The 14434-nt window shown below is 41.7% G+C and overlaps 1 long non-coding RNA gene across 1 annotated transcript in view; it reads right to left on the bottom strand.

Annotated features, from left to right (window-relative positions):
• LOC123802725 (uncharacterized) overlaps positions 1-14434 on the bottom strand; it is a 697769-nt gene that overhangs the window by 356878 nt on the left and 326457 nt on the right. Inside the window, exon 3 of the long non-coding RNA XR_006782624.2 lies at positions 10658-10763. This is a non-coding gene — a long non-coding RNA (uncharacterized LOC123802725). The remainder of the gene's footprint in view (positions 1-10657; positions 10764-14434) is intronic.

Below are 14434 nucleotides of genomic sequence, written 5' to 3'. Positions count from 1 at the left end.
TCCATCTTGCATTCTGTGAATTATCTTTTCTTCAGTTCAGGGAATGTGCATGATTTGTAGGACTGACCGAAGAAGGATAACTTACACTGGGAAACATGCCTGGAAGGGTAGAAGAGGAAACCACCGCTGGTGTCACTCCTAAATAGTATTCTGTTGCATCAGACTCTCTCTGAATGTCACCTTGGTGAATCCCAACTTTGTTTCCAGAACAGCAAAACTCTTCTTTCTCACCCTTCTTTGGGAATCCATTTTGAGTCAGATCTTCTCCAAAGAGTCTATCTGGAGAATTCCATACACTTCATGTTTAATGGTCTACACTCTTGGTATATGCCACCTGTGGGGCACACCCACTAACATGTCATCCAACCTGCCTTGTGTGGACCCCTGCTTCCCACACCCATGTGGCTATTTTAGTAGCTGCTGTATCCCTACTGTCCCTACAGCCCTGCTGGCCAGTTTGCTGACCCCAGGATGGGCACCAGATTTGAGTTGCATTATTCTGCCCCTTCGAACTGGGCCATGGGACAATTTGTTTCTCTTACATCATAAGTTAGAAGCAGCCTGGCCTTCATTTCTTTTGTGTTTCCTGGAATGTCAGCAAAGTGAGAGAGAACAATGGAAAGTCTTTACTTGCATGCTTCCTCCAGGGAAAGCCAAGAAAATTTCGGGGGGCCCCCAAATAGAGAAAGTTTTCTTCCAAATACCTACATCCTCCCCAGCCTTCTGGTCAACCTTTTTAAGCAACATCTCTTAGAAATTAATAAATTTTTGAATCACAACAATAAGAGCTATGAATCTTCATCTATATACCTAGTCATTAGTGGCATTTAAAAAAGAACATATACTGACCTTCTAATTACAAGTCTTTGACAATTCTAAAATACAAAATTAGAAGTCCTCAAAATTTCAGTTTGCAATAATTACCTGGTTTGGACATTTCTTGAGCATGTAAATGTGAGCTGAATGGATCTGTCATCACTGACAGAAATGGGATGGTTTTTCTCAAATTGGCAAAATTGCTATCTAAAGTCTAATGTGTGTTCTCTGCAACATATCCACCTTGAAATGCATGTATATGTAATTTGAAAGATGTATATTCACACGAGTTATCAGGAATGTGGTGAATATTCATGAATAGGTCATTTTTACCTTACCCTTCATCACTTATGCATTTAATTCTGACAATAAAATAATTTAATTTGTAAGAATCATCCTAGAATTATCAATACCCTAGTCTATATATGTGCTAAGTGTCTGGGAAAAAAAAACACAATAAATCATTAACATTTTAAATATACCCTCATTATCTCTGATGTTGCAGATGAAACAGTCTTACAGAAATAGAAAGTTTACATTTTTATATTTCTCCTTAGTACAATGTCTTTGTTATATATCGATGGCACAGTTCGATTTTAAAAATCTGGTCAATGGCATCAAGTTTCCAAATTTCTAATGTAATGTAAGCCAATTATAAATATTTCATAGAATTAGTTTGTGGTTACATAGTATTTGGGATCTGAAAAAGAAACAAGTGTCATCTGTGAATGAGGAATTCCACCAGAGCACAGGGGAGATTATCTTGGTTTTGGAAAAGAATGCGTAGTCATATTTTGATGTGGAAACTGCTGTTTGGAAAAAGAAAAATTGATCTCGGGGTGCCCAGAAAGACTGTTATGAAGATGATTTTTCTCCCTTATTATCAGTATGGTTTACCCTGAGCATCACATATAATCATGTCCAATCTGGCACAGCATGATTATCTTCTGTTCAGAGTGCACAAGACTGAAATTCAGGTGTTGATCTGTGCTCCTGTTGAGCTCAGAGTCCTTCTCCAAGCTTGAGTGGTTGTGGCAAGATCCACTTCCTTGTGGTGGTAGAACTCAAATCCATTTCCTTGCTGGCTTTCATCATGGGGCTGTGGTCAGCTCCTAGCAGCCTTCTGCATTACTTTGCATGTGGTCCTGTCCATCTTCAAAGCCAGCGGTGGCGAACCCCCCCTCTTGTAGAATTACTTCCAGGCTTTGAAGAATGTCCTTTTGAAGGTCTAGCCTGATTAGGTCAGGCCCAAGGAGGATAATCGCTCTCTCTCAAAGTCAACCATGCCTTGCAAAATAATCTCATGATGAGAGTGAGAGTTAAGCAATTCCTCAAGTCGTTCCCACACTCAAGAGGAGGGAGTTCTACAAAGATGTAGGTCCCTGGGGATCGGATTACAATCCTGCCTGCCATTGGACTCTGATTTTCTTGATCATAGAAAAGAATAAAAAATTAATGACCTCTAAATCCAGAGTTGAAATATCACAGTCTTGGTGAAGATACAGCAGTTAGAATAAGTCCATACTTTTAAATGGAGGAGGTGGGGAAGTTATAAGAGATATGAAGAAGAGGACACCAGCTGCATATTCTGGTTCCTTCAGATGAGGCACAGAGCATGGGCTCGCTCCCTATCACAGTGCCCCCTTCGAGCAACAGTCTGAGGATGAAGGCAGCCAATGGTAAGGCATAGCTGCCTGTGTGTTGCCATCAAGAATTCATCCACGGTAGTTTGTTCCCGTGCAGAGAGCCCCTAGCCCGGAGGCTAGCCTATTCAAATATTCTGGGCAGGACTGGAGATTAACAGAAACTTGATACTTGTGCTTCACTCCACTTCCTTCTTTGCTCTTTCTTTTCAGAAAGCAAACCCCATTTTTTTAGTAGAACGATGGTACTTGGAGTTTAAATCTGGTTGCTCACTGTGGCAGATTAAGAAAATTACATTCAGAGACCATCTAAAAAAAAAAAATCAATGACAAGGTGTTGATGGGAATTAGTTATTTAAAATCCTTTACCAAACTGGGGCTTCAGGGCACGGCCAGGGCAAAGGACAGTCCCTGCATTCGATATTACGCTTCAGCCAGCAGCACGCAGCAAAATGAACTAGTAGCATAAGAAGCCATTTCACCAAGGGCACATGTGTTGTAGTCCTTACTAGTACTAGAACATTCCCTTTGGATATCTAACACATGTGTTAGAAGGAAACATGCCCATGCCCATAAAATGTACCCTGATGTTTTTGTTGTTTCTGTTGTTTTTCAGTAAGCTGCAAAGACAGGAGATAATCATAGTTCACTGGCATCACTGATCTATGTTTTTGTTTTATACATCCATTCACCTGTCCATTCATCCAACGGTCTATCTATCCATCCACCTACCTATTCATCCATCCATCCATCCATCCATCCATCCATCCATCCATCCATCCACCCATCCATCCATTTTAAACACTATAATGATGACCTATGGGCTCGCAAGCCAAGAGAAGAATGAGAATATAACCGATAACTCAGATCAATCTACCTGCTATTTCCGTTACCTATCTGCCCACCTCAGTACAAGTATCCAATATCTTGAATTTTTGAAATTTATTTTATTTATTAAATTTAATTTTATGAAGTTATATAATGCCATATAAATCACTTTTTAAACATTATTAATAAATTGGGCATGTAACATTGTGTAAGCTTAAGGTGTATGGCCTGTTACTTTGATACACTTATATATTGTACTATGATGGCTGACATAGTGATGTTTTTCACACTATATACTTACAGCACAATACTATTATCTGTATTCAGTATACTGTGCATTAGATCTCTGTGGCTTATTTACCATTCACTGTGTTTGTACCCTCAGTCTTATCCCCTACCCCCTCTTGATAATTACCATTCCACTTTTTTTTTGGATTCCATGTATAAGTGATACCATACACTAATTATCTTTCTCTGACTTATCTCACATAGCATAATGTACTCAAAGTCCATGCATGTTTTCACAAATGGAATGATATCCTCCTCTCTTGGGTCTGAATAATATTTCATTGTGTATATGTACCATGTCTTTTTCATCCATTCATCTGTTGATGGGCATTTGGGTTGTGTCCATATCTTGGCTATTATGAATAATGTTGCAACAAACATGGATTGCAGATATCTTGTCAAATCCTGTTTTCCTTTCCTTTGGGTACATACCCAGAAATGGAATTGCTGGATGATATGGTAGATTTATTTTTAATGTTTTGTGGAACCTCCATATTGTTTTCCCTAGTGGTTGCACCAATTTACATTCCCACCAACAGCATAGTTCTCTTTGCAACACATCCTCCCCAGTGCCTGTTGTCTCTTGCCTAGTCTCTTGCCTAATTGGTGGTAGCCATTCTACTAGGTATGAGGTGATAGTCCACTATAGTTTTGCATTTCCCTGATGATGAGTGATGCTGAGCATCTTTTCATATCTGTTGGCCATCTGGACGTCTTCTTTGGAAAAATGTCTATTTAGTTCTGCTCATTTTTTAATCACATTATTTATTTGTTGTTTGAGTTCATGGGGTTCTTTATTGTATTTTGGATCTATATCGTATCTGATATGACTTGCACATTTTTCTTCCATTGCATAGGTTGTCTTTTCATTTTGTTAGTTGCGTCTTCGCTGTGCAGAAGCGTTTGAGTTTGATGTAGTCCTACTTGTTGATTTCTATTTTTGTTATTTGTGCTTTTGTGGTCATGTTCAAAACATCACTTTCAAGACTTGTATCAATAAACTTCTTCCCAATGTTTTCTTCTAGGAATCTCATGGTATCAGGTGTTGTGTTTACGGCTATTTCAAGTTTGTTTTTTGTGAATGGTGTGAGGTCGGTGTCCAATTTCCTTGTTCCCTGTGTCTCCAGGTTGTCCAACACCTCTGCACTGAGACTATTCTCTGCACTGGGTGTTCTTGGCTTCCATATCTAATAGTAGTTGACTGTATATACTGGGATTTGTATAAACCGTTATTGACGTCACGTGGTTTTCTTTGTGTTCAACATTTAAAACAATGATATCGTGGGTCAGAGAGACTTCTGAAGCTTTCTTTTAGGCTAGATATTAAGTGTATGTAGTTACAGCACACCCACTTTCCTGCTGTATCTTATTTTTGTGATCATTTCCGTATCACTAATGAGGAATTCAGCAGGGATTTATTTCTATTTTATTGTATGCCAAAGTACAAAGAAACCTGGCTAACTCTGTGTGGAGTACCGTTTTTACTAAATATTTAAATCTTTGCATGCTGCCTCAGCGATCAGCTACTCCTTCCCCGAGTAATGAAGATTACATCTGTCTGATAGTATTAAGCCGGTTGCTATTGAGTTGTGATGATTCACAGAAGAATGAACCCAGAGGAGACAATAAACCAGTAAAATAAAACCAGTCTAATGTGTTTTAAAATCCCCGAAGTTTTAAAATACCCTGGTAATTCCAGGCAACGTTACATGAACACGGATCAAACAAGTTCTTAAAAGGATTATGCACGATTGATGATTCTTCACTTCACATTTGGTTAGTGGGGAGAGAATATATGTACAGTACAAGATGAGATTGTTTCTTCTAACGTCTCAGTAATTCCCCAAACATATTTCCCTCATGCTTAACAAAATTATTGATATTTTGGACTTTCATTGTGCCTTTTACATAAGATAAATCACCACAGCATTAGCTATTGAATTTCTCTAAAAAATGTTTTAAAGCCTAGAACACCAATTCCCAAATATATTACATATTCTTCTAAAGGAGAAGAACACACTCTAATTGACATGCTTTAGTTAATCTGGGGATACCAATAGTCTGCAATGTATCAATTCCTCTGGAGAGGGCTGACAGAGACAAACCTCCTTCCCACAAACAGTCAAAGCGGCTTAATGACAGAAGAGCAAAGTAGAAAGAGGGTCAAGATGAAGCACTGGGATAAGTCCATACTCCTCTGAGTGGAGGGAACACAGAGCCCATTCTGCAAGCTTAGGGGTGTCAGCAGCAGACATGACAAAGCAGCAAGGCTACACAGCATCCCAGCCACCACCTGTAATTTGAGGTCTCCTCCCGACCCGGCCACACTGCAGTATAGTGGGTTTACCTGCCATGTGACTTCGCAGAGAGGGCATTTCGCAAAATCTAGGAAAGTTTATTGACTCACCAAAGGGTGACTAACCTCAAAGGGACAGGGTTCACCTGAAGGCACCAGGACACTTAGGTTACCAATGTAAATATCACAGATGTGTTGGGTTTTCTGACAACCAGTGGGAGATGGGCTACTGGAAAAACGTATTAATTTGGCAAGAAAGGGGAGACACATTTTGCTAAACTTTGGCAATATCTGCTCTAGTAAAGTAGTTAGAGCTACCCGTACTGATACACACGTGTGTGTGTATTTTTATACATAAACACACACTCCATATGTTATGCTTTCATATGAAGCATATAATCCATGATCTTTGACAAATAGGTCCAAAACCAGTGGGATGTGGATCTGATTATCTTTAAAAAACAAAACAAAACTCTAGGGGCGCTTGGGTGGCTCAGTCGTTAAGTGCCTGGGATCGAGCCCCACCTCGGGCTCCTTCACTGGGAGCCTGCTTCTTCCTCTCCCACTCCCCCTGCTTGTGTTCCCTCTCTTGCTGGCTGTCTCTCTCTCTCTGTCACATAAATAAATAAAATCTTAAAAAAAAAAAATGAAACAAAACAAAACTCTAATACCTTGTATTGCTACTTAAAAAGTACATGTTAAAATAAAATGTATGCGTGATATCGTCACGCAGTCACAATGATATAAAGCAGGTTACAGGAAAGTGGGAATAATGGAAACGTGTCCCGTTAACTTAAAATGTGTCCAGGAATGATACTGGTTTTGGGAAGAAAACCAGTGCATTTTGTCTCTATCTGCCACAGTTAATAGCAGAACGTCCCCAAAACGTGGGCAAAATAGGCACTTTACTTGCAGAACATTTCCTTGATTTCATTTGTGGCTTAACATTGTATAATATTATGATTTCAAAGAAAAATCCATTTTCAGAATAATAAAAAGGACGCTTGGAAAATATTACGAGAGCGCCAACACACAAAGAGCGTAAAATTATCGTCCAATTCAACTGCGTCAAGAAGGCCTATTCGGAGCTGTGAGCGGGCTGTCATGACCTGCGTCTGGAGATCGGTGCTTTGCTGGATTATATAGATTTTTACAAGCACAGCGTTATTACTGAATTTCTTCCTTTGGTAATAAGTTTCATCCCCCGTGCTCTTCATTCCGTGTTTCTGCTAATCAAATCAATGGTTTACACAGGAAGCTTTTTACAGATCACCACAATTTACAGGGCATTGAACACACGATTTTTCTAAGGGCTGTGAGCTGTTCTCACCGATTTTCCCCGGGCACGTTCTCCACTAGGAATGTGGACCCAGCCGCATAATCTACGGGCTTTCGAGATACTTGATTAAGTGTCCGGGGTGCACTCAGCTAACGCCTTGGCAGACATGCCTTGGTTTTCAGTATTCTTCTTATCTTTCTGACAACTACGCAGAAGGAAAGTCAGATTTCAGTTCCTGTGAGGAAAAGCCCAACTGGATGCACCAGGAAAAAATGGGCATGTTCTAGGGTGATCAATAAATATTTGCTCTAGGTGAGGGTATAATGAATTAATACAGTTTAATTCATGGAAATAAAATCATCCCATAGAAGGAAAGACATGGTAGGAAAAATAAGTGGAGAGTCCGAGAGAGGACATGCCTGGGTGTGTGCATACATACGTGTGTATGTATGTGGATCTACTGTGTCTATCTATGTTTAATGTACCTGACATGACACCATAAGACATAGGATGTCAAGCACCGCGACTACAAATGGAATTTATTTCCTATGACCTACAGCATGACGATATTATTCCTGGATACCTGCTACCCTAACCTTCCTTTGGGAGGTTGAGGAAGTACCCCTGTTGTCTGGGAGCCATTTGGGATGTGTCTTGTGGGCAGAATGAGGATACACGTCCATCCTCAGGAAAGACTAACTAAACCACACAGTTTCCAAAGAATGTGGCAATCAGGTGGTAGTTGTTAGCAGGGATTTCACGCGGATTTCCAGTAGTAGGTATGGGGCTGTTTATTAGTCGGCTAGGGTGGCCATGACAGCTACCACATTCTGGCTGGCTTAAATAGCACATATTTATTCCTCCTGGTCCTGGAGGCTGGGAGTCAGACACCTAGGTGGGGCTGAGGCTAGGACTCAGAGATCCAGGTGCGGCCTGGACTAGTTTCTCCTGAGGCCTCTCTCTTTGGTGTATAGACTCCGTCTCCTCCCTGTGTCCTCACATGGTCATCCCTCTGTGCGCGTCTGCATCCTCATCCTCTTTTCTTATAAGGACCCCAGTCTTATGGGATCAGGACCCACCCTAATGACCTCATTTTACACATATCCCCTCTTTAAAGGCCCTATCTTTAAATATGGCCCCATTCTGAGGTCCTGGGGGTGAGGACTTCAACATAGGAATTTTGAGGGACACAATTCTGCCCATTACAGTTGTCGAACATTCTGACTACAAATGAAATTTCCTTTGTTTGACCTGAAGTTTGATATTATTCCTGGATAACTGCTACTCGAAACCTAGGTCCTAAGACTAAACCAGTCATATCTTGCAGTTGCACAAAGAGCCAAATCTGGAGAAACAATTCAGTCTGTAACTGTCATTCTAGTATAGTTAACACGCAGTGTTACATTAGTTTCAGACCAAATGCTTGATCATTTTCTGTGTCTGGTTCCCACAGGTCCATCTCAGAAGCACGGGGAAGACCAATGTCTATCACAGAGACTTTGGTAGCTTTCCGTGGGCAGGGTCAGTGCAAAATCAGATGACCTACAAATCTCAGAGAGTTGACACATATCAACCTTTATTTATCCCATATGGAGGTCAGAGAGGATGGGGGCTCAGTTTCACCAGGGTACTCAGGACGTGCGCTGCCTGTGGTACACAGCTTCCCCATCCCCTCTGGTGTCAATGCTCTTGGCTGGGTCCAAAACCAAGAAAAGTATGACTCACCCATCAAAGAAGAACCTATGGAAATAGTAGGGTTTTCACCACCATGATTGAGTGATGTCATACGACAAAGGGCACCTTCAGTTATGCAGATTATTCCATGGGTTTGATTAAAGCTCATGAACGCACCTCTCGTTCATATGTTAAAAGACCACAGAAGAAATGGATATTATGTCATGTACATTTTCAAATAGAGAAAGTAGAGAAACAAAATAATGGATGGCTATGATGAGGCCACCATGTCACCAGAAGGAATTAAGACAAAGAACCCTCGGTAATCATGTCCGAGCACAGACAAACCAGGAACATTGTCCAGATCACAGCATCTAAAACAGCCCCCTCCTCTTGCTGATCTGGTTGCTACTTCTTTACCAAGAGGCAGCCTCTTCTGTCCTCTCTACAGATGAGTATTACCGAGATGCTCAGCCATAGAAATATCCCCACTTTCTGACAGTGTCCAACCTAGATGACAGTCCCTCCATCCTTAGAACCTCCCCACATCACACACCCACATGCAAATCCTACCGCGGGTCTGTTCTAACACCCTCCAACGAAGAAGGCTGGCGGCGCCCATGGTTTGCATTCTCTCTTGCCACAACAAGTAATTAGACCAACCTGCCCAACCAGAGCTGTGTTCCTGGTGGACTTATCATTTACCCAAAGATCCCATTCTTTTTTAAAAAAGTGGAAATACTTTAGAAATTTGCCTTTAACAAATGACTTCAGATCTGCATTCTACAGACCATGTTCTCTCAGCTCGAGGCAATTAAGTCAGAAAGACACAGATGCCATTACAAAGTAAACATGTATATCTATTGTCAATTAGAAAATACATGTGCATATAAATAACCTATTCTTTGAGTAAAAATCATTGTGGGGAGAATCCTTGGGTGCATTTAATTTGAATAAACTTAAAAAGATATGAAAGTATCACCTGCTAAGTTTCTGGAAAGCAGATAAATGGTAGGTCAGTAACATTTACATCCTTAAGGTTTATAAGGTGAACATGATAAAATATGATTCTAAAATAAAATCCTATTAAACATCAATTGCCCCCAACCATTAGGATTCTGATAATCATAAAATTTGCATTAACTGATTTTTTTAGAAAGTGAATGCCACTTTTCCTTGCCATTTGGGTTGTTGCAAAGACACCGTTTCTTTGGGCACACACCTTGGTTGTCTGCAATGTCCAACTAATGAGGGAAAGACAGTCATGGCGGACCCAACGGCATGAAACCAACAAACACCTTGGTTTTCTGCAAATACGAAGCAAGGAAAGGGAACTAATGGGAGAAAGACAGTGTTGGCAGACCCAACCGCGTGAAACCAACAAACACCTTGGTTGTCTGCATATACGAGGCAAAGAAAGAGAACTAATGGGAGGAAGACAGTGATGGCAGACCCAATGGCGTGAAACCAACAAAGCATTCATTGTCAGTATTTTGTTGAATACCAGCCTTGGGATAGGCTCTTTTGTAGGAGATACGGATGAGTCTTGACTAGGACCAAATTGTACACCGTGCTAGGTAGGCTTCTCCAAGCTTTTATAATCAGATGATGACACCTCCAACTTGAAGACCCCCTGCCCTCTTAGGTATTACGGACATATCATCGGTTCTATGGCTAATAATTTTCTTCTGCAGATGTATAGAGAAATAAAACACCATTAGATTTTACTTTCTCTTATTGGTAACTTTGTGTTTTCGTTTTCTTTTTGATAGAAATGTGGTCACAGAGTCTTTTCCCCACTGCTGAAGTGTATTTCATATACGATAAACTCACCCATGCAGCCTGTGAGCTGAGCTTCGGTGACAGATGGCTCTGAGCCTGCTCTCCTCGTCCTGTATGGTGCAGTGATCTGTCTGATGTCAGCGGTATGGAGAGACCCCTGGGGGAAAGAAAACAGGCTTGTAACAGCAGAGCGTGCCAGGCGAAAGCAACTACAGATGCAGCTTTGTGAAATGATGCTTGATTATCCCAAAGGAAAAAAAAATTATTACATCAAGTGTTCCTTTTTGACATTTATCTTTTATGTAATGTCAGTGTTGGGTGCAGACTTTTTTCAGTAAAGGCATGTTGGATAAAAGTGCATGGCGGATGCATTTTGTTTTCCAATTGGAAATAGTTCTTTTCAGTGCCAATGCCAACTAACCAGTTGACTGAGCCCTTATGTATTAAAAATAATTTTCGTTTTGCAGAAATGTGCTTCTGGCAATTACTAACACCACGTGGTTCAGAAACAAAGGCAAATGTACAAAAGACACAGGGAATTTTTTGGAGGTGAGACTCCTAACTGAGACCTGGAGATTGGATGAGGACATTGGAGTCACACCATATTGCTGAATGTGGCATACTCAAGGAGAATCTTTTTGCGTTTTCTTTTATACGGGAGCGCCATATAAGAAGGTCTTGAAAATCGTGGTTAACATACCCTCAAATGGAAAAACATCAAATCTTCCACTGAGTCCTACCCACTGAGAGAGTATAATTGTGCTGTGTGTAACATAGACTCTTGGATAAAATATGTACAGCTGTGGTCTATACAGTTTGGGGATTTTCCAAGTTCTAATTCCATTCCCCAATGGAACGGCTGATGTTCCCTGTTAGAGAGCTTTCAGTCATTCATGAGATAGTTTACCATTTCAGGATATTTTTTTTTATCATTTCTGGAATATTTCTACAGTCCAATCCAAATATGACCTAATGGATGTTTGCACTGGTTTTCTGATGCTGTGTAACAAACCATTCCACACGCAGGAGCTTAAGACAACAGATGTTCATGATCTCATGGCTTGTGTGGGACAGCAGATTAAATCCAACTATTGGCTGGGCTGCATGGTCATCTGGAAGTTCTTGTGGTTGTAGAAGGGAGGTCCTGTCCGTCTGTCAGCTGGTGCAAGGGAATCTCAGTGCCTAGAAGTCACCCCTTCTCAGTTCCCAACACGACCATTTGCTTTCTTCCTGGTGTTTTGCAGGGGTGGACTTGCTTCTCTCTCTTTTAAGGCCACACATGATGAAATAGTTTAGGGCCACTGGGAGCCTTTCCTCTTTTGATGAACTCAGAGTCAACTGCTTAGTGTCCTAAATCATGGGAAATACGTCCCATTATATCCGAATTCCCACCTATACTCGAGGGGATTAAATTATATAGGGTACGTACCACCAGGGGGCAGGAATCTAGCTGGCCATGTGACAACCCCAGTTACCACAGTGTCCTTGTATATTATAACAAACCACTACTTTTTTAATTGCAGATTTTACTGAGAAATCTAGCCTGCATGCAAACAGAGTAAAACGTCCTTCTTTTCACATTCACTTGCAATCCTGTTCAGTCATACAAACAAGTCTCAATATACTCGTGGATACTATGGTATCTTTGACCCAGCGTGCAACAATACAATGGTGTCCTAATGACTACAGCTTTACAATGATTTTTGAAACACATTCATTGAGCAAGTCTCCCCACCTATGAATTCAGAAAGAGATACTCTGCAGCTCCTGCACCCAATTCCAGTGTGTGTGTGTGTGTAGGCTTCTCTGCACCAACCAGCAACTCTTTGACCCATGTTGGGTATCCCTACAATTCAACTCAATCTCAACACATCTGTTTGGAGAAAGTATCAGATCCCACAGATTAAAGGGCTCCGTTCTACAAGTCTGCTTGCTACTCCCTTTCAGATGCCAATCATAAGTCTTTTGACCAACTGGTTATAAACTGCAGGTTCTATGACCCCCTCCTTGGGTTTGATTAATTTCCTAGAGTGGCTCACAGAGCTCAGAAACCCATTTTTTCACTAGATTACCAGTTTATCACAAAAGATGTTAAAGGATATGAATCAATGGCCAGATGAAGAGATGCATAGAGCAAAGTCCCGAACAAAGTAGCTTTTTGTCCCATTGAGTTCAGGGTCCAGAACAGAGGCAGGTGAAAGAATTCTGCTTCCCCAAGCAGGATCCAGAACAGAGGCAGGTGAAAGAATTCTGCTTCCCCAGGCAGGCTGTCCTCTGAACCCTGTCCTTTTGGGAATTTAAGGAAGCTTCATCAAATGGGCTCGATTGATGAACTCATTGGTGATGGGTGATTGATTCGATCTCCAGCCCCTGTCCTCCTGGGAGGTCCGGAGTGGGACTGAAAGTTCCAAGCCTCTAATCACCAGGCTGGTCTCCCTGGCAACCAGCCCCCATCCTTAGGCTCCTAAATCACCTCAATGACACAACAAAAGATAGTTTAATCACTCTCCTCTCAGGAAATTCCAAGGGGTTTTAGGAGCTCCGGGCCAGCAATGTGGCAAAGACCAAACGTACACTTCTTATAAATAAGTTATCACAGATACTCATCATTTGGGGAGCTCATCCCTTCTTTACTACACTGGTAGTTATTTTGGTACTTGCTGGGAAATTTCCACTTCGCGCTTAAGCTATGGGTGTAACTCTTCCTGCGCCAACTTTGGGAGGGTTCTAGAAGGATGCCCACTTTGGTCTGTGCCTGGCGTCTGTCTTTGCAGCATTAATGCAGTGACACGGTGGAATACCAGTGCTTCTGTTCACAGCTCGACAACTTCTCTCACGGCTCAAGCCAGCACCAATCCCTTTCCTGACACTGCCAGTCTTTTTCTGAGCAGTCCCTGATGTAGTTTTTGAATATTGGTGATGATGGGGTGAGGTCTGGAGCTGACGGCTAAGAAAGCGTTCTCTTGAGACTTCTTTGGTGCAAAAAGGTGTTTTTATTAAAGCACGGGGACAGGACCCATGGACAGAAAGAGGGGAGGCACTGAGGCTGTGAGGAAAGGCTGTTTCTATACTTGGGAGTTGGGGGAGGTAAGGAACAGGGAGGTTTTTTGAAATGAACTTTCATATGCTAAAGAGGTCCTACAAGATACCGGAGACCTTGCCATTGTCAAGTGAAGGTTGTTTTTCCCTCCAAGAAGGCATTAACTTTAGGACATCCGGGAGTGGCCTTCTGGAAGCTAGGTTATTGATAAGAATACTTTTCTCTTGTAAATCACTATGACAATTGTAAACTGAGGGAGACTCAAGTCTTGCGGGACTCTAATCTCTATAAGTTAACCATTAGTTTTCTTTCGTTCCTTAGCTTTAGGGCAGCCAGGAGGGCCTGAGGGATGGATCACAGATGCCGGCTGGGAGTGGGGGTGGGGATTGTGGGTGTCAGCTTGTGCTTTGTCCTCAGCTTGCCTCCTGCCCCTTACCATCCCCCACATTGGTATTAGGGAGGCGGTACATCTAAGATTTTGATGTGCATTCTTTCTATTATTTCTGTTCACATTGGCCCAGACGCCTGGTCAACTCTCTCACACAAAGTGGATGAGGAGGAAACAGAAGGCAAGCTGACGACAAAGCAAAAGCTGACCGCCACCCCCCCCCCCATGTCCTGGCTGAAGGAAAAAACAAAGTTAAGTTATGGAGCTCACAATCCTACGGGACAGGAGTCTCCCTCAGTTTTACGAATGTCTTAGCAGATTACAGGAACAAAGCTATCAATAACTTAGCTTCCAGAAGGGAATGTACGTAGACACAATGAAAAAACAGGCAGAGTGACAT

This window comes from Ursus americanus, chromosome X (genome assembly GCF_024610735.1).
Source record: "Ursus americanus isolate L20-20 chromosome X, mUrsAme1.1.p, whole genome shotgun sequence".
Lineage (NCBI taxonomy): Eukaryota > Metazoa > Chordata > Mammalia > Carnivora > Ursidae > Ursus > Ursus americanus.
This window is presented reverse-complemented; position numbering and strand designations above follow the sequence as displayed.